The sequence below is a fragment of the Periplaneta americana genome, chromosome 4, assembly GCF_040183065.1.
Source record: "Periplaneta americana isolate PAMFEO1 chromosome 4, P.americana_PAMFEO1_priV1, whole genome shotgun sequence".
NCBI lineage: Eukaryota > Metazoa > Arthropoda > Insecta > Blattodea > Blattidae > Periplaneta > Periplaneta americana.
This window is the reverse complement of record NC_091120.1, coordinates 36,392,116-36,409,920: the sequence shown is the minus strand read 5'-3', so window position 1 is coordinate 36,409,920 and position 17,805 is coordinate 36,392,116. Positions and strand designations below refer to the sequence as shown.

General features: G+C 34.0%; 1 protein-coding gene and 1 long non-coding RNA gene across 2 annotated transcripts in view; one reads left to right on the top strand and one right to left on the bottom strand.

Annotated features, from left to right (window-relative positions):
- LOC138697711 (uncharacterized) overlaps nt 1-17,805 on the top strand; it is a 542,983-nt gene that overhangs the window by 17,135 nt on the left and 508,043 nt on the right. Inside the window, exon 2 of the long non-coding RNA XR_011331599.1 lies at nt 9,202-9,243. This is a non-coding gene — a long non-coding RNA (uncharacterized lncRNA). The remainder of the gene's footprint in view (nt 1-9,201; nt 9,244-17,805) is intronic.
- Nucleotides 1-17,805, bottom strand: part of LOC138697709 (4-hydroxy-2-oxoglutarate aldolase, mitochondrial-like) — a 259,461-nt gene that overhangs the window by 222,428 nt on the left and 19,228 nt on the right. The gene's annotated exons all lie outside the window — the stretch shown is intronic.

Genomic DNA, 17,805 nt, shown 5'->3' with positions numbered 1-17,805 from the left:
TTTTTTAAACATTTTACACACGAAGTATTGTAACACTCACACTATTACAAAAAATAGCACAAATAATAATAAGAAAAATGCTAACCGATTTTAATATGAAACCAGCATTTGTTTTAATATTGCAAATAAAAATAAATAAATCAATTTTTTGCAATAAAATAATTTTGTTTATAAATATCAGCAGAGTGCAGCTATCGTATTCTTGATTTTTTCTGAGTTAAATAATCAAGTCAACAACAGATTTGTGAAGATTTGTGAAATATCTCAATTTTTTTTCAAATTGTCGGTTTGTCTATTATTGCATAACTTCGTCCAATTGTAATGACTTAGTTACAAACATCTTATCATTTAATTTACTTCTCTAGAATATAAGGTTCTTAAAACTGCAAATGCGTAAGATTGAGCATCAGTGTTCTTCATTTGTATTTATTTATACATTGTATGAGAAATGTATTATGATTCCTATATTTTTGGCTTACAAAAACAATATTTCTATTAATTATTAAAACTTAATGATAAACATTATTATTTTCTGTTATATTTTTGATTTGGTTGGACTTTTCCTTCTCCTCTGATTTGCAATTACACAGCCTACATAGCTTAAGAAGAGAGTTAGAAGTGCTTCATGTACTCTCTCCTACCCGCCCACTATTACAAGAATTAAATTGAAGATCCTCTTTGTATCCAAACACCAACTTCTGCTTTTCAGATACAAGCCTACTTATCTTTAACTTTTAACTGAATTTCTAAAAGTTTTAATGTTACAGTCTCACTCTTTCGTATTGAAAACTATTATTTAATTTAAAATTCGAGAATTGAAAGTTTAGAAGAAACAAGCAACAAAAAATGCATTTCCTGGCGTGTTTCACGTAGAAGGAAAATTACATAAAACGCAGAGGAAAAGTGGAGAAAACTCGACTGTCTTACTTCTAAAATTATCGCTGGGTAGGTTTATCTCTGCACCACTCTCCCTGTCTATATTTGGCCAGTTGATACACAAGTCTGTGCTGTCAGATATTATAAGAGCATAATATTTTTGTTTCTTACCTATCTTAGTTAGTCATTCTATTGCAGACACATCTGCAGGACAATGCTTCATGAGACAGAAAAAAACAGGGAACCACTATTTTCAAGTTAGCCCTAGTGTTGAATAACATTATGTAGCCTAATGTATAATGTATTTGTATATGTACGAAATTGAAAAACAAACTGCTAAGCTATTTATACCCGAACCCAGACTTTTTAAAGTCGAAATTGCGATACAAAATCTGAAAAATTATAAGTTCCCAGGTATCGATAAAATTCCAGCAGAATTAATACAAGAGGGCGGAAGCGCATTATCTAACGAAATTTATAAGCTTGTACTTGCTATTTGGGAAAAGGAAATTGTACCAGAACAATGGAAGGAGTCCATAATCGTACCTATCTTTAAGAAGGGGGACAAGACTAACTGTAGTAACTTTCGAGGAATATCGCTTTTGTTGACATCGTACAAAATGTTGTCCAATATTCTTTTGAGAAGATTAACTCCGTACGTAGATGAGATTATTGGGGATCATTAGTGTGATTTTAGGCGTAATAGATCAACTATTGACCAGATATTTTGTATTCGACAGATAATGGAGAAAAAATGGGAGTATAAGGGTACAGTGCATCAGTTATTCATAGATTTCAGAAAGGCATATGACTCGGTTAAGAGAGAAGTTTTATATGATATTCTTATTGAATTTGGTATTCCCAAGAAACTAGTTCGATTAATTAAAATGTGTCTCAGTAAAACGTACAGCAGAGTTCGTATAGGTCAGTTTCTGTCAGATGCGTTTCCAATTCACTGTGGGTTAAAGCAAGGAGATGCGCTACCACCTTTACTTTTTAACTTTGCTCTAGAGAATGCCATTAGGAACGTCCAGGATAACAGAGAGAGTTTGGAATTGAACGGGTTACATCAGCTGCTTGTCTATGCGGATGACGTGAATATGTTAGGAGAAAATCCACAAACGATTAGGGATAACACGGGAATTTTACTGGAAGCAAGTAAAGAGATAGGTTTGGAAGTAAATGCCGAAAAGACAAAGTATATGATTATGTCTCCTGACGAGAATATTGTACGAAATGGAAATATAAAAATCGGAAATTTATCTTTTGAAGAGGTGGAGAAGTTCAAATATCTGGGAGCAACAGTAACAAATATAAATGATACACGGGAGGAAATTAAACACAGAATAAATATGGGAAATGCCTGTTATTATTCCGTTGAGAAGCTTTTCATCATCCAGTCCGATGTCAAAAAATCTTAAAGTTAGAATTTATAAAACATTTATATTACCGGTTGTTCTTTATGGTTGTGAAACTTGGACTCTCACTTTTAGAGAGGAGCATAGGTTAAGGGTGTTTGAGAATAAGGTGCTTAGGAAAATATTTGGGGCTAAGAGGGATGAAGTTACAGGAGAATGGAGAAAGTTACACAACACAGAACTGCACGCATTGTTTTCTTCACCTGACATAATTGGGAACATTAAATCCAGACGTTTGAGATGGGCAGGACATGTAGCACGTATGGACGAATCCAGAAATGCATATAGAGTGTTAGTTGGGAGGCCGGAGGGGAAAAGACCTTTAGGGAGGCCGAGACGTAGATGGGAGGATAATATTAAAATGGATTTGAGGGAGGTGAGATATGATGATAGAGACTGGATTAATCTTGCACAGGATAGGGACCGCTGGCGGGCTTATGTGAGGGCGGCAATGAACCTTCGGGTTCCTTAAAAGCCAGTAAGTAATTAAGTAAGTAAGTAATGTTTTGAACTTAAATATTACAGTATATTCGTGCATGTACAATGTTTATTAATAGCGCGACTCTTGGTGGTAAAGTTTTAATCGCACTATTTATTTATGCTAAATTCTTTCCCGGACACTATCTAAACTAAACGGTATTTCAAACAAGTTGACAGGATGCGCAGGCATTTCTTTCCCCTTCTACTTGCCGTAAGTCCGTCAGCGACAGAGCGTTAGCTGTTACCTCTTCTACCTGCACCCCCCCCCCCAAGCTGTACACACAAGAAAATAAAATATTAAATAAAGTACATAAGTAAATATAAAATACGACCATGCAGATATTTGATAATCATTTGTTTGAGTATATTTTAGTGCCGTTCTTACAATATTTTCAACTAATAATTAGTTAAGTTAAGGAATGTTAGTTTGTATTATGAAGTTAGTGGGGAGCGAAACAATACAGATTGTCCCATTCTGTATGCCATACAATAGCAACTAGCGGTGAAGAAAACATTTATCTTCTGCTGTCAGTAGCATTTTAATCTGCCAGTTGATTTGAATAGCAATAAAAGTGAAATACAAACGCTTAGAGTAGACTTAAGAAATATAGATTATACTGGTACAAAATTTTCTAGAGCTCCTTCAGTAGGGCAGCGAAATCCGAAGTGAGACAAATGGCCGACAGGCTTGTAGCTCACATATTCAGTTTCTCTCAGTCTCGAACTCTCTTTACAAGGACGCGGTTTAGCGTACCTTTTAAATTTCTCCTCCCATTTCCCCTCTCTTTCAATTCAATTCGGACTATGTAAGAATCTTTTTCAATAATAACAAAACTTTATTAACATATTGTACCAAAACTCTTAAACAATAAAACTAACTAAAATCTGAATACAAATTTAAAACTCCCAATATAAGTTTTGGTTCATTATAATACCTAAATATTTCATTTGTTCACATGTAAGAATTTTGGGACCTAAGCAAGGATAAATATATTTGAACAATTTGTGGTAAATATGTAACGATATTTTGAACTTATTTTTATTTCTGGGAAGTCCTGTTGTATTTAGAAAAAAATGGTGAATTGGCTGTTTTGTTAACATTGAGGGAAAGAATGTTTGCATTTAATCAATTTTTAACAACGCTAACTCTCATATTTACATTTCGATATGGAATAGAGGACGATGAACATCATTCAATGGAATTATATGTGCTGTTATGCAATTCGATACTTAATATATGTTACCCTCATATCTTAAGAATTTACTAATCAAAATACTAGACGGTTGCAATACATGGAATGGTTATAGCTTCTATCGATATTAGCACAGATACTCTACATTCTTGTTAAACAATTAATCCGATTATTGGTAACTGATTCTGCTCGTGGTAGCTAATAGAAAAAATTTGGACTGATGATATTTTTTTCGCTCGTATTGAACATGTTTAATGTAATTGATGTGATAGCTGCATGTTTGCCATATCAGAATGGGATTAATAGTATTCTGTGAATTCGCAGTTGCCGACCACTTCTTGGATCTGACACTCCACCGTCGATACTGTAATAACCAATAGCATAGCAGAGAGAACACATTTACATTCCTAAAATAGTTTAAGCACTGCAGGTCTCCTACCACTACAATGGATCTGTAGCGTGCCTTTCACACCCTCTGCTGTGTGCTTGCACACGATGTAGAAAGTGGACATCGAGTACAAGACAATCAAGAAATTTCTTCTTGCTTCATTTTCTTTCTTTACCTTTCTTTACATTTTTGTCTCTGTTTTTATGTATTCATGTTTTTAATTTATGAAGTATCGTACTTAACTTTTCTATTTATTTTTATTGCTTTCATAATTCCTTTCATTTTATTTTTCTGCTTTATTTGGATTATTTTGATTTTGTTCTTTCTTTCAAAATGTACTTATGTTTTCTGTCATATTGTGTTATTCTCTCTGATTTTTCTCTTTTCGTTTCTTACTAATTTTTCTTTTGTCTTTTTTATTTACTGATATATTTCCCATGTCTTTGTTTTTTCCTTTCTCACGGCAAATCTTTTTTTCACAACTTTCTCCAACTCTTTGTTTTTTTAAATTAATTTCTTCGATTTTTTTGTATTTTCGTTTCTTTCTTGTTTTTATAATATTACTCTCCTTCGATCCCTTTTTTATCTTTTCCTACACTTTTTTATTGTTTCTTATTTCCTTCATATACTAATAAAAACCTTTTATAGGACTACCAAACTCAATGCCTATTTATCGAGTCCGTACAAACCGTAAATAAAACATTTCTACAACAGTCAAAATTCAAAATAAAGAATTTAATATGTAATTTAATCTTTGGCAGGTGGACCGAATAACCCATTCAGTGATGGTAAACTAAGCCGGTTTAGTGTTATCGGTGTTTTCTTTTGACGTGAAAACCTATTTTCGAAACCCAAAATAAGAACAATAAAGGTGCAATATTTTGACATAGAAGGCTTACTCTGACGTCACTCGTGGTACCATGGAAACGGAAGTGTAAGATGAACTTCGTGCTTCTTGGTTTTCCTAAAGAAACTAATGTAAGAAAGCTAAAGAAACAAATCCTCCGAGGTAAAATCATGCTCTACTTTAGTGATGTCAAAGCAAGCGCATTTTTCTAACCTTGACGTCATGCGCGGGCATCAAGCGCTAGGTATGCTAGGAGGAATAAGCAGCCTGTTGAATTAAGAAAACAGTGGTGCACAAACTTCAAACGGAACGTGAAATTTTATATCGTTATTTTTATAGGGCTTCTTTCTGTTTGTTATTTTGTATATTGTCTGTAAAACAAAAGTACTAACACCTATTTCTTAGCCTAATATTGCAGTTGTGTTTTAAACGTCAATAACATAATAAAGAGTAAAGAAGGAATATTCACACAAATTCCATAATAACTATAACTATACTGTACTAAGTGAATTAAACACATCATTCATAAAGAAAGTGTTGTCCCAAAGAAAGACACTGAATATGACATGATAAGTTGAAATTGATATTGATGTTATCTTTAACCTTATAAAAGTAATCAAAACAATATTATAGTACAAAGCAAAGTTGCCTAGGTATATGTTTTAACTGTAACTAATATTACATAATAAAACTCTTATCGCATTATGCTTTTAGGTGATATTGGTGCGCAACTTTCTGTTATCAGAATATTGAATTATCTCGAAATCTGCTGAAGCTATAGATCTGACGTTTTACCAACATATATGCACATATATTTTGTTTGTGATGTAATAGTATTTAGTTCGTTAATTCATTTCCTTACAAACATTTTCCATGCGAGTATTTTCAAACATTTTAATATTCTATCTTCAGTAATACGTATTTACGATATATTAGATTTACCAAAACATTGTTTTAGTACCTGTAAGGCTCTAAACAAACATATCTGAAAATTTCACTTTTCTGTAAAAAGAAGTTGAGAAAATATTCGTTTTGAATAAAAAAAAGCAAACTTGTAAAATATGAGCATTAAAATTAAAACTTACATTCTTATAATGCACTTATATTTCTCAGATAAATATAAAAATTAACATGGATACAGTTTTAATAAGTTCTCTTCCCTTTATCCATTGAATCAGTGCTGGCCATCCCTGTATATAGCTCGACCAAGCGGTATATACCACCTCTTTCGTCTGTCTTTCCTTTCCGCTGTAAAGCGCTCAGGCTCTCCTGGCTCTAAAGCGCGCGCTTGCTCCTATGGGCATCAGTTGACATCACTGCTCTACTTAAATGAACTAACCAAAGTGCATTAGAATAACAAGAAATGCGCTCAATTCCCACTGGTGTGTGACTTCAAGGTACAAGTTATGAAATCACATTTATAATAGCCATGTTTCGTTGTAACGTATCGTAGAAGCCAAAGCTGGATCGATGTGCTACGAGTCCACCCAAGAGATCACAGGTGCATCAGGGACTGGCGCTGAGTCTGCCGCTTGCTGCGTCGCTCATGAAAGTAATGCACACGCAATTCATTTTATCACGCGAACAATAACTACTCGTGTTCGATGAAAATGCTTCTTCAATTAAGGACGCTGCAGCAATTACCCCTAATGCAGAACTAATCTCGCAATAAATTTCAGCCTGCGTGTTAGTAGTCTCTTCTCTGGATTGTAGGCACCATTATAACGATAGTGCACAAGCAACTGTGGGAACAACTCGAGAAATTGAATAAACGTTAAAAGTGATTTAAATAATGACAGGACTACATCATTCACATTTATACAGATTAATTACTGCAAAGCTGATGTTTCCCTTAAATTTGGATTGCTTAAGTCAGGTATGCTCAAAATTGTAAATGCCCCGATTACACGGATGATGCTGCACTGCATAACACACACAGTGTACGGACTGGGCTCCGCAACTACACTGCAGCACCGCCTGTGGCATCGCTCTCGTACTCTTACAAAAATATGGATAATAAACTGAATTTGAAAAAGGAAAGAGTATACACTGCAATATTCAGTTATTACATTATTTATTATATTTAATATAGTTATGATATAATAATATCATAGATAATATCATTTTCATATTCCACCATACAGTCTACTTTGCGGTCTATTCAACATCTGCATTCTTTTCTGCAAGTAATCAGGAATCTATTTCCAACGAATTTACTGCAATGCGCTAAAGATGCTCATCTGTTAATCGGGACCTATGTTTGGATTTAGTAACCTTCATTCTCGAAAATAATTGTTCGCACATATATGTCGAGGCGAAGGTAGCTAACATAGTGGTAACGAACAAGCTCATCTTGTAATATTTAGTTTTGTTCATTTTTTAAATAATTATATGCTTGTCAAGTCATATTCTCTGTATTTAGTTCTGAATTCTACTTTACTTAGTAAATCAATTAACTCGTCCTAGAACTGCACTCTCACGGATTTTACTAAATTTATGAAAAGATTAACAAAAGAATACAAACTACAGAAATATTATTCTAATTATTCTGTGCTCTTTGGTTTGTTCTTCTGTGGTTACAAGGCAACAATCATCATAAAATGACAGTCGATACGAACAGCTGTTAGAGAGGCGGCCATTTTTCTCTATATACATAGCTTAAACAAGAGGTTTCGTGTATATAACTACTGCAAAGCAATTCCCATTGTATAGTTACAGACTGTTTACACATCCATCGCTTATGCATGGATTATTAGTAACGTTTTCTGTCTCAACTCTGCATGAGTCTCGTATAAAAACTATACACGGTTTATTAGTAAGACCGTAAGTCTATAATTTCTTTTTTTTTTATTTATACCAGAAAGTAATGGTTTTCTCTCTACAAATACGAATTGGCCTTATTCAGTGTTGCTAAGAATATAATAATAAAGGTTGTTCTAGCAACATTATAGCCTATAACCATCTAGAACACTGATCGGCAAAGAATACGTAATATAAAATGCAGCCCGCAATACACAGCAAAGTGGAAGGTCTGCTTAACGTTGAATGAACAAGTTTTGGCTGAGAGAGGAAGATCATGTCTTACCTCTACGCCCTGATTGTATATAAGAAATAATACTCCTAGTCCCATTCTAAGCCTGTTTTTTGAATCATAAAAATATTTATTTCAATAGTTTTATATGGCAAGCCTGAAAATATTACTTCAATGGACTTGGGATATTTGTCAATTCAGGTTCTCATTATTAGGGTAAATATACAATATCTATGTCTGTACAAATACAGTGTTGCCGTAAAGTCATGATGCAGTTTTGAACTCTTATAATGGCTAAACGAAACGAAACCAGTGTCTTTCTTATTATTATGGACATTACGATAGTTGTTTTCTTTACGGTCCGACAAGGTTTAATAAACTTGTGTGAGAAATGAAGCTTTACCAACTTAAGGGTTAATAGGCTAAAATAATGATAAGCCATGGAAGAATTGTGGAAGACTCTTAACAGATATTTAACTAACATTGATTTGTTAGAAACTGATATAGTGATTGTGTGGAGAAATGTTGGTGAATGCGTAATTAGAGAAGAAAATTTCAGTACATCGACAAACACAGCAGAGTTCTATATGAACCAAGGAAGTAGGTATATTAACGGAAACAAAAGAATAATGAAATATGAGAGACAAAAACGATTACAATGTTTCCCAGTGTTTAACGTCGACTAGAGGAAGAACACTTAATCGGATTATTAAGAAGGTGAAAGGGGAAACTAGGATAGTCTGAATAGACGATGTAGTAGAGGTAATACGTAAATGAATTTAAAAATTATTCAAGAAAGAATAATGGAAGTTCAAATCTGTTTAAAAAGAAAATATATTATACTCTGCAAAGACTTACGAGTGATTTTAAAGGTATCTGGGAAGCTAGTTTCAGAAAGGGTAAGGGCATTACGACTTACAACTCATTGTTTTTAGACAAATGACATTCTCTTCTTACTTCATTTCCAGGTGTCAAGAAGGTGTACGCCGCAGAACAGCTTAAGAAGTGGGGTGAGTAACAAACTCTTTTCTTCATACTAATTAGGAAATTCAGTGTTACCACAATACCATTCTTTATGTCTTGGATTCTTGTAATATTTTCAATATGCTCTTATTACTTAATGAGTATTTATTGTTCTTCCAACTTCGCAGTTTTGTTTTGCGCATTAAATGTTAAAGGCAGACCTTTAAATTTTGAAAGGAAGTGACGCAGGGCATATCAATATACAGTGTACATATATCTGTACTTTAACAGGTTACATCAGCTGCTTTTTATGCGGATGTCGTGGATATGTTAGGAGAAAATCCGCAAACTATTATGAAAAACACGGGATTTTACTTGAAGCAAGTAATGAGATAGGTTTGGATGTAAATCCCGAAAAAAATAAAGTATATGATTATATCTTGTGACCAGAAGTGCCAATCGGAAATATACAAATAGTAAATTTATCCTTTGAAAAAGTGCAAAAATTCAAATACCTTGGAGCAATAGTAATAAATATTAATGACACTCGAGAGGAAGTTAAACGCAGAATGAATATTGGAAATGTTGCTATTTTTCGGTTGAGAAGCTTTTGTCATAAAGTCTGCTTCTAAAAAAAAAACTAAAAGTTAGAATATATAAAACAGTTGTATTACCAGTTGTTCTGTAGAGTTGTGAAACGTGGACTCTCACTTCGAGAAAGGAATAGAGGTGTTCGACAATAAGATCCTTAGGAAAATAGTTGGGGCTAAGAGGGATGAAGTTACAGGAGAATGAAGAAAGTTACACAATGCAGAACTGCACGCATTATATTATTCACCTAACATAATTGGATGGTTCAGAACAATAGTGGGCCAAGCGCCATTTACTAAAACCATAGAAAACAAATGTTAAAATGAAGTTATTACATAATCCAATGGAAACATATAGGACATAATATAAAGTATACACATTAAAACTAAATGACATGTCAATCTTCATTAAACTATGGTATTCACTTAACTTTAAACCTTGCTTTCTCCCTTTTTAATAAATGGCGCTTGGCTCAGTATGACTCTGAACCCTTCAAATAGAAACATTAAATCCAGACGTTTGAGATAAACAGGGCATGTAGCACGTATGGGTGAATCTAGGATGCATATAGAGTGTTAGTTGGAAGACTTGAGGAAATAAAAACTTTTGAGGAGGCCGAGACGTAGATGGGAAGATAATATTAAAATAGATTTGAGGGACGTGGGATATGACGGTAGGGACTGGATTAATCTTGCTCAGGATAGGGACCGATGGCGGGCTTATGTGAGGGCGGCAATGAACTTCCGAGTTCCTTAATGGTAATTTGTAAGTAATAAGGTTGATCCTCACATATGTCCCTTCGATGTAGCCTAATTAATGTCAGATCTATAATACATGGCACAAGTTTGAATTTATTGTAATTTAATATCATTCCATACTTTCTTTCCCAATGTTTCATTTGAAATTTTTTCGGAATTGGCACTACGATTAAGCACTGCGATATAGAAAATCTTTTTGTTGTAACTCTCGTATTAAGCGCATCCCCCACACTGGCTGACTACATTAAGGTTCGCTGCGTATCTAGATTTCGAGCAGGCAACCCTACTATCAGAGACTGGAATGCTTTACCTGCAGACTTACTAAAGGCTTTACCAACAACCAAAAACGTATTTAAAAATAGGCTTAAGGACTTTACTAATAGACGGTAATTATACACAATATGTAAAGGATGTAAATGATATTTTGTTATTGAAGTGTTATATCAATGAAGAATTATGTGGTGTCAGTGAATTGTGTTGTGTCAGTGAAGTGTGTTGTGTCAGTGAAGTGTGTTGTGCCAGTGAAGTTTGTTGTGTCAGTGAAACATGTTCCTGTCAGTGAAGCTTTATAGTTTATAGTGGCAGTGCAAAGTATTTGAACAGTGAAATGTTTGTGAAGTGTTAGTGAAATCAGGATAGAATCAGTGAAATGTGTCGTAGTTCCAGTGCAGTGAATGAGTTGACAGCGAAATGAGTGTAATGTGGAAAGGTACTTGTGCAGATATGAACATATCATACTCGTGGGTTTTAGTTCGAACTTAGATTTAAGATACAAATTAGATTTGTTTTAAATGTTATTTTAAGTGATCGTGCTTCATTTAATTTAGGATATTCCCTATTATTATTATTATTATTATTATTATTATTATTATTATTATTATTAGTATTAATTATTTGTATTAATTATTGGTATTATTATTAACTGTATTTTAATTAATAAGTTTATTATTGTCATTATTGAGTGTAATTAGTTACCACTGCCCCATTGCAGTGTGAATAAATACACATACATACTCGTCCCTAGACCAGCTTCCTCCATGCGTCGTCAGCCGGCGCGGAGTTTGGGGATTACTGTGGAGTGAAGACGATAAGGGAGATCGGACGGAATAATGTAGATTCTTAATATGGGAAAACGGGAGAATCCTGGGGAAAACTTCAACTGAGACCTCGTCCGCCTCAAGTGCCACTGTAGGTTTTTCATACTAAAAATCCTAGGCAAGACCGGAACTCAAACCCGGAACGCTTAAGCACTGCAGCGGTCTTCCGAATGTTATACTGGGTGTTCAGTTCAAAATGTGTCTTGGCTCGCTGCATGCCGTCATGTGGCTAGCCGATGAGCCTAGAGAATTCAATCTTCCTACACTTCCGCAGCTCAGGTGTATAATGTAAGAGGCAGAGAAGTTGGCTAGCAAGTACGGCGTTCATTCTGAAGAGTACGTGCCGATACGTACGGTAACGCCGGTAGTGGCAGGAATGTGAACTGTTTGGAAATACGTACTGTCGAGATATGGGGAGAGGGTTAAGACGATTACTTACGTATTTGTTGACATTAACTTCGACGGTCAACATGGACACGGAGCATTTGATTTGTGTTGTGGAATGTTACCATACGCAACCGATGATAACAAATACCCTGCGTACGACTTGCCGGCACAAAACAGTTCGAAAGAGGTTATGGTAGCACACAGACCGTACAGACCGCCATCTGTTGCTACGACGTTCAAGTTATACCGTACACATTCTCAAGCTCAGATTGAAGAACGCCTTAAATAATAGGCAACTTCTCTAAGATATAAACTGAAACTCGCTTCAAATCGGTGACCCAACAACAGTGACGTCATGACAAACTTTGAAATGAACACCCAGTATTGTATTGTATTATATTGTATTGTATTGTATTGTATTGTATTTATTATCATTCCATGGTATTTATACATTGTTTCACAGCTAGAATATGGAACAAGTCAAAAAACTTAATACTATTATAAAGTCTTAATTTATAGTCACAGTCTAGATGACATATATACAGAAGAGATTTACAATATAGTCTACAAGTACAACACAAAGTTTTAGTATCAATTTCATGAAGTGCTATTGAATGTCATGAATTCACGTACAGAATAGAAGGCGTGAGAAATTAGTTACCGGTACTTCTTTAATTTGGCCCTAAATAATCTTATGTTTTGAGTTTCATTTTTTTATATCGATAGGGAGGCTATTAAAAATTTCTACTGCCATATAACGCACTCCTTTTTGATAGCATGATAGACTTGCCGATGGAGTATGAAAGTCATTTTTTGACGTGTATTTATGCTATGAACCGTTGAATTAGTTACAAAGTTTTCACGATTACATAAGAGAAAGATTATTAATGAAAAGATATACTGACAAGCCATGGGCATTATTTGTAGTTTTTTTTTAAATTGTCCTACAAGATTCCCTAGATTTGGCACCTACTATTATTCTTAATTACTCTTTTTTGTAATAGGAATATACTGTTACTATCTGTGGAATTTCCCCAGAATATTATTCCAAAACTCATTACCGAGTGAATGTATGCAAAATATATTGTTTTTAAGGTATTGATATTTACTATCTTTTGCAAAGATCTAATAGCAAAATATGCTGAATTTAGTTTGGTGGTAATTTATTTAATATGGTTTTTCCAATTTAACACATCGATTTTTAAGCCAAGAAATTTGGTTGTTGTTGTATCTAATAGGGATCCATTATTAATTATTGCGCTAGAAATTTTCGGGGTTGAATTTGGACAGGATTTAAATTGAATTATGTTAGTTTTGTTACAATTTAATACTAATTTACTGATTGAGAACCAGTCACATATTTTGAAGAGAATTTCCTCTGTTGAAGATTGGAATGTGTTGGAGTTATTGGCTGTAATTACTATACTTGTGTCATCTGCAAATAATATGGGATGACCTACATCTTTTATTAAGGAGGCAAGATCATTTATGAACACTAGTGGCCGGTTTTTCCAAGTATTGTTAGAAAATGTTACGACTGTTAAACTCTAAACAGTTTGTTAATTAATAAAATTGTATGTTTTCAACACCAGTTTGGTTTAACAGATTGTTAACAGTTTGTTAATTTTAAATGTAGGGTTTCGGGCAGTTAACTCGTTTAACAGTTAGTTAAATATGGCCAATGTCTCCACAGCTGTTCGAACAGAAGTTGCGAAATTAATATTTTGTGTCTCTCTGTAGGGAATGTTTAGATATGACTGTTAATATAACATTTAAAAAATACTTTGGACTGTTTAAATACATCAGTGTTATTTTATTTCTTTCGTATTTCATATCCATAATAGCAATGAGGAAATATAACCTTACTTTGTAATTATTATTCAGCACGTCACCTACAACTTTCATTTGTCAACTGTTTGTTCATGAAGCGTGGCCTACTATAACAGATTGTCATTTTATGCAAGTTTCATGACTCTCTCTATAATATAGAATTTAAAGTTTGATTTTAGCCAATAAAAAATTGTCTTACATGTGTAGAATCATTACCAACTGCTGTTGAGTAGTTAAAATAGTGCTGACAGACGTTATAGTTAAGTGTTGGTTATCTTAAACAAAATTATGTTGAACAAATGGAAAATACATTAACAAAGCGTTAAAAATAAACAGACTGTTAATTTAACATTCGTTAAGCAAAATTAAACATTACTTGGACAAACTGGCCATAGAAAAGTAGGGGACCTGTTAATCAGGATGGTACAAAAAGTAATCACCAAATCAGATTCCAATACATTTACTTTAACTGTTTTTAAATTTCTTCATCCAATTATTTTCTTTCCCTTCCCTTACGGCAGTAGATGGCGAGTTTCCTCAACGGATTAAAATAAATTGTATTATGGAAGGTCCGTATACTTTACCTAAGCAGGCAAATAATCCAGAAAACGACTTTTCAGTAATGATACTTTTCCGACAAAGCAGTAATTATCATCGCTTCTGAACAATGTTCTCACATATAAAATTTAACCACTTGCGGCATTTGTCACGACTTCGCTTTCTTCGCTTTCAACCATTGCAAACGTTTGTGTACAACTACCCTAAAATACTGTAAAAATAGAATTTCCCTACTTATAATATTACCGATGTTACTAAATTTGATAATAATATTATTTATTAAAAAAATTACATTTGATATTGTAACGTCCACACCTGTGGAGTAACGGTTAGCGAATCTGGCCGCGGAGCCAGGTGGCCCGGGTTCGATTCCCGGTCGGGGAAAGTTACCTGGTTGAGGTTTTCCCACAGTCCAACATGAGCAAATGCTGGGTAACTTTCGGTGTTGAACCCAGGACTCATTTCACCGACATTATCACCTTCATCTGATTCAGACGCTAATTAATAACCTAAGATGTTGATAAAGCGTCGTAAAATAACCTACTAAAATAAGAAAAAAATATTGTAACAAAAAAGATAATATGTTTTAATAGTTATAGTGAAAGCAATAAATATTCTGGTTTACTCGCTTTTTTAATAGAAAAATATGAGACTAATCCGATCTATTTTTTTGGAATAAATCTCTTCCTTTTACAAAATGACGAACAATGTCGTTCTAAATTAGACAGAAAACAATATTGGTTACGGTACTCAGAAGAGATACAGGTTTAACTTTCTGTACTTTTCAGGAAGTAAATCCCGAAAAGACAAAGTATATGATTATGTCTCGTGACGAGAATATTGTACGAAATGGAAATATAAAAATTGGAGATTTATCCTTCGAAGAGGTGGAAAAATTCAAATATCTTGGAGCAACAGTAACAAATATAAATGACACTCGGGAGGAAATTAAACGCAGAATAAATATGGGAAATGCGTGTTATTATTCGGTTGAGAAGCTCCTATCATCCAGTCTGCTGTCAAAAAATCTGAAATTTAGAATTTATAAAACAGTTATATTACCGGTTCTTCTGTATGGTTGTGAAATTTGGACTCTCACTTTGAAAGAGGAACAGAGGTTAAGGGTGTTTGAGAATGAGGTAGGCTACTTAGGAAAATATTTGGGGCTAAGAGGGATGAAGTTACAGGAGAATGGAGAAAGTTACACAACACATATTGTATTCTTCACCTGACATAATTAGGAACATTAAATCCAGACGTTTGAGATGGGCAGGGCATGTAGCACGTATGGGCGAATCCAGAAATGCATATAGAGTGTTAATTGGGAGACCGGAGGGAAAAAGACCTTTAGGGAGGCCGAGACGTAGATGGGAGGATAATATTAAAATGGATTTGAGGGAGGTGGGGTATGATGATAGAGACTGGATTAATCTTGCACAGGATAGGGACCGCTGGCGGGCTTATGTGAGGGCGGCAATGAACCTTCGGGTTCCTTAAAAGCCGTTTGTAAGTAAGTAAGTACTTTTCAGGAACTTTTCTAAGCCTGTATTTTAATTTCCGTTAACAGTGTTGCTAAGGCACTTGTAGTTGTATTAGTAAATTCTACTCGTTGCTATTATTACAGTAGCTATTTAAATGACTGACGACACTCAAGAGGACTGAGGAGGCATGATGTTATATCTGAAAGAGTAAAAAAAATGAATGGGACTTCCAAGATAAACTAGAATAAGAAAGTTAACTAAAATTAAACAGAAAAGATGCACAGATTAGGAAGTTTAAACGAATGTCAGCTAGGCATGAAAGCAAATATGAAAAATCGCATAGGCTAATGAAGATTAGGAAGAAATTCGTAACGGCGCGCGGTACAGTCGCGGGTAAGGCGTAACACTACAAGCCGGAAGGTCACGGATTCGATTCCCGATGGTGTCATGGATGTTTTCCATCCAGCAAAATTGTAGTGTATTTTACATACAATTATATGGGTATAGATTTCAATGTTTCACAAACTTTATCGTATGTAACTTAACCAGTTCTGAACATAAGAAACCTCACTGCACAAATAATTTTGAATGTTTATTTGTTAATATTTACGTAATAGAAATAGTACCAGCAATTCAGTCGTAAGATTTGTATGCAAGATATACAAATCCTAAATTGTATGCCAATTAAACCCAGTCCATTCACGGCTAGTGACTTTATTTGTCAAATGCTCAAAATTGAAAACCAATAACGGGACAACATAACCTCCCGCATCTGTAATCAATATACATTCCCTCTGTTATTCTGTATTCAGGTCATGTGCTAACCTAGAAGACCGGATTACGATTCTGTGACATCATATATGAGACTTGGGAATCGGTGGTTTTATTTGTGCCTGCCAACATAAAAGAGTTCTCTTCAATATCCGATATCACTGTTCACGTACTGATGTGTGTTTGTGTCTTGCTCTTTCACTTATCTTCAAGAGGAGAGGAGCACATATTTTTACACAAAAATTTATGACTTTGATCTATTATAAATTGAGCGTATGCTGTCTTCGAATATTATTTTTTCCATTATACAGGATGATTCACGAGAATTTACCGCCACTTACGGAGCTTATTTTCTAAGACAGTCCGAGCAAAAAAGTCATGTAAACATTTTTCCTAATCTCAATATTTTCAAAGTTACATTAATTTGAAGTTGTTAATAAAATACTTTTTTCTTTAGTTTTCAGGGTAAAGACATATTACAAATAGACAATGAACTATTCAGAAGTGTCATTTATTTAATTGGCTAGTATTCTGAAGCTAAAAACGTGTTGTTAATTGCTTTCTACACATTTTATTTTTCAACTTTTAACTAAAACTGACATCATTCCTACGTACTTAACATGTTACAAATCATACGAATTTTGGAACTTGATTCTTTATAGTTTAATTATGCATCGTAATGTAGAGTCTTAAAGAGTTTACAAGAATGGCGTGATTTGTAACAATTGTTGTGACTATTACACTCTTACTACGTCATACTACTTTTGACCAATAAAACGGTACGAAAGGACGTATTTCAACCAATCATGGCTGCTTAACGCACAATTTTATCGCGTCCCTAGCATTTGTTTAATTTTATCGCGTCCCTAGCATTTCTTTCTTTGTTTGCCAACATTTGAAACTGCGCTAGTCTGGACGTCAAAAATATATATATATATATATATATATATATATATATATATATATATAATTACAAACCACTCCAGTCGATACACAACAATTTCAAATATGACTCGCATTGGCATTCAAGAACAAGAATTAATAAAAATCACTTATCATACCTATGCATCTTCTGAAATCCGATTTACAAATAAATGAAGAGCACCATTCGGAAATCCTGATTAAGTTGAATACAC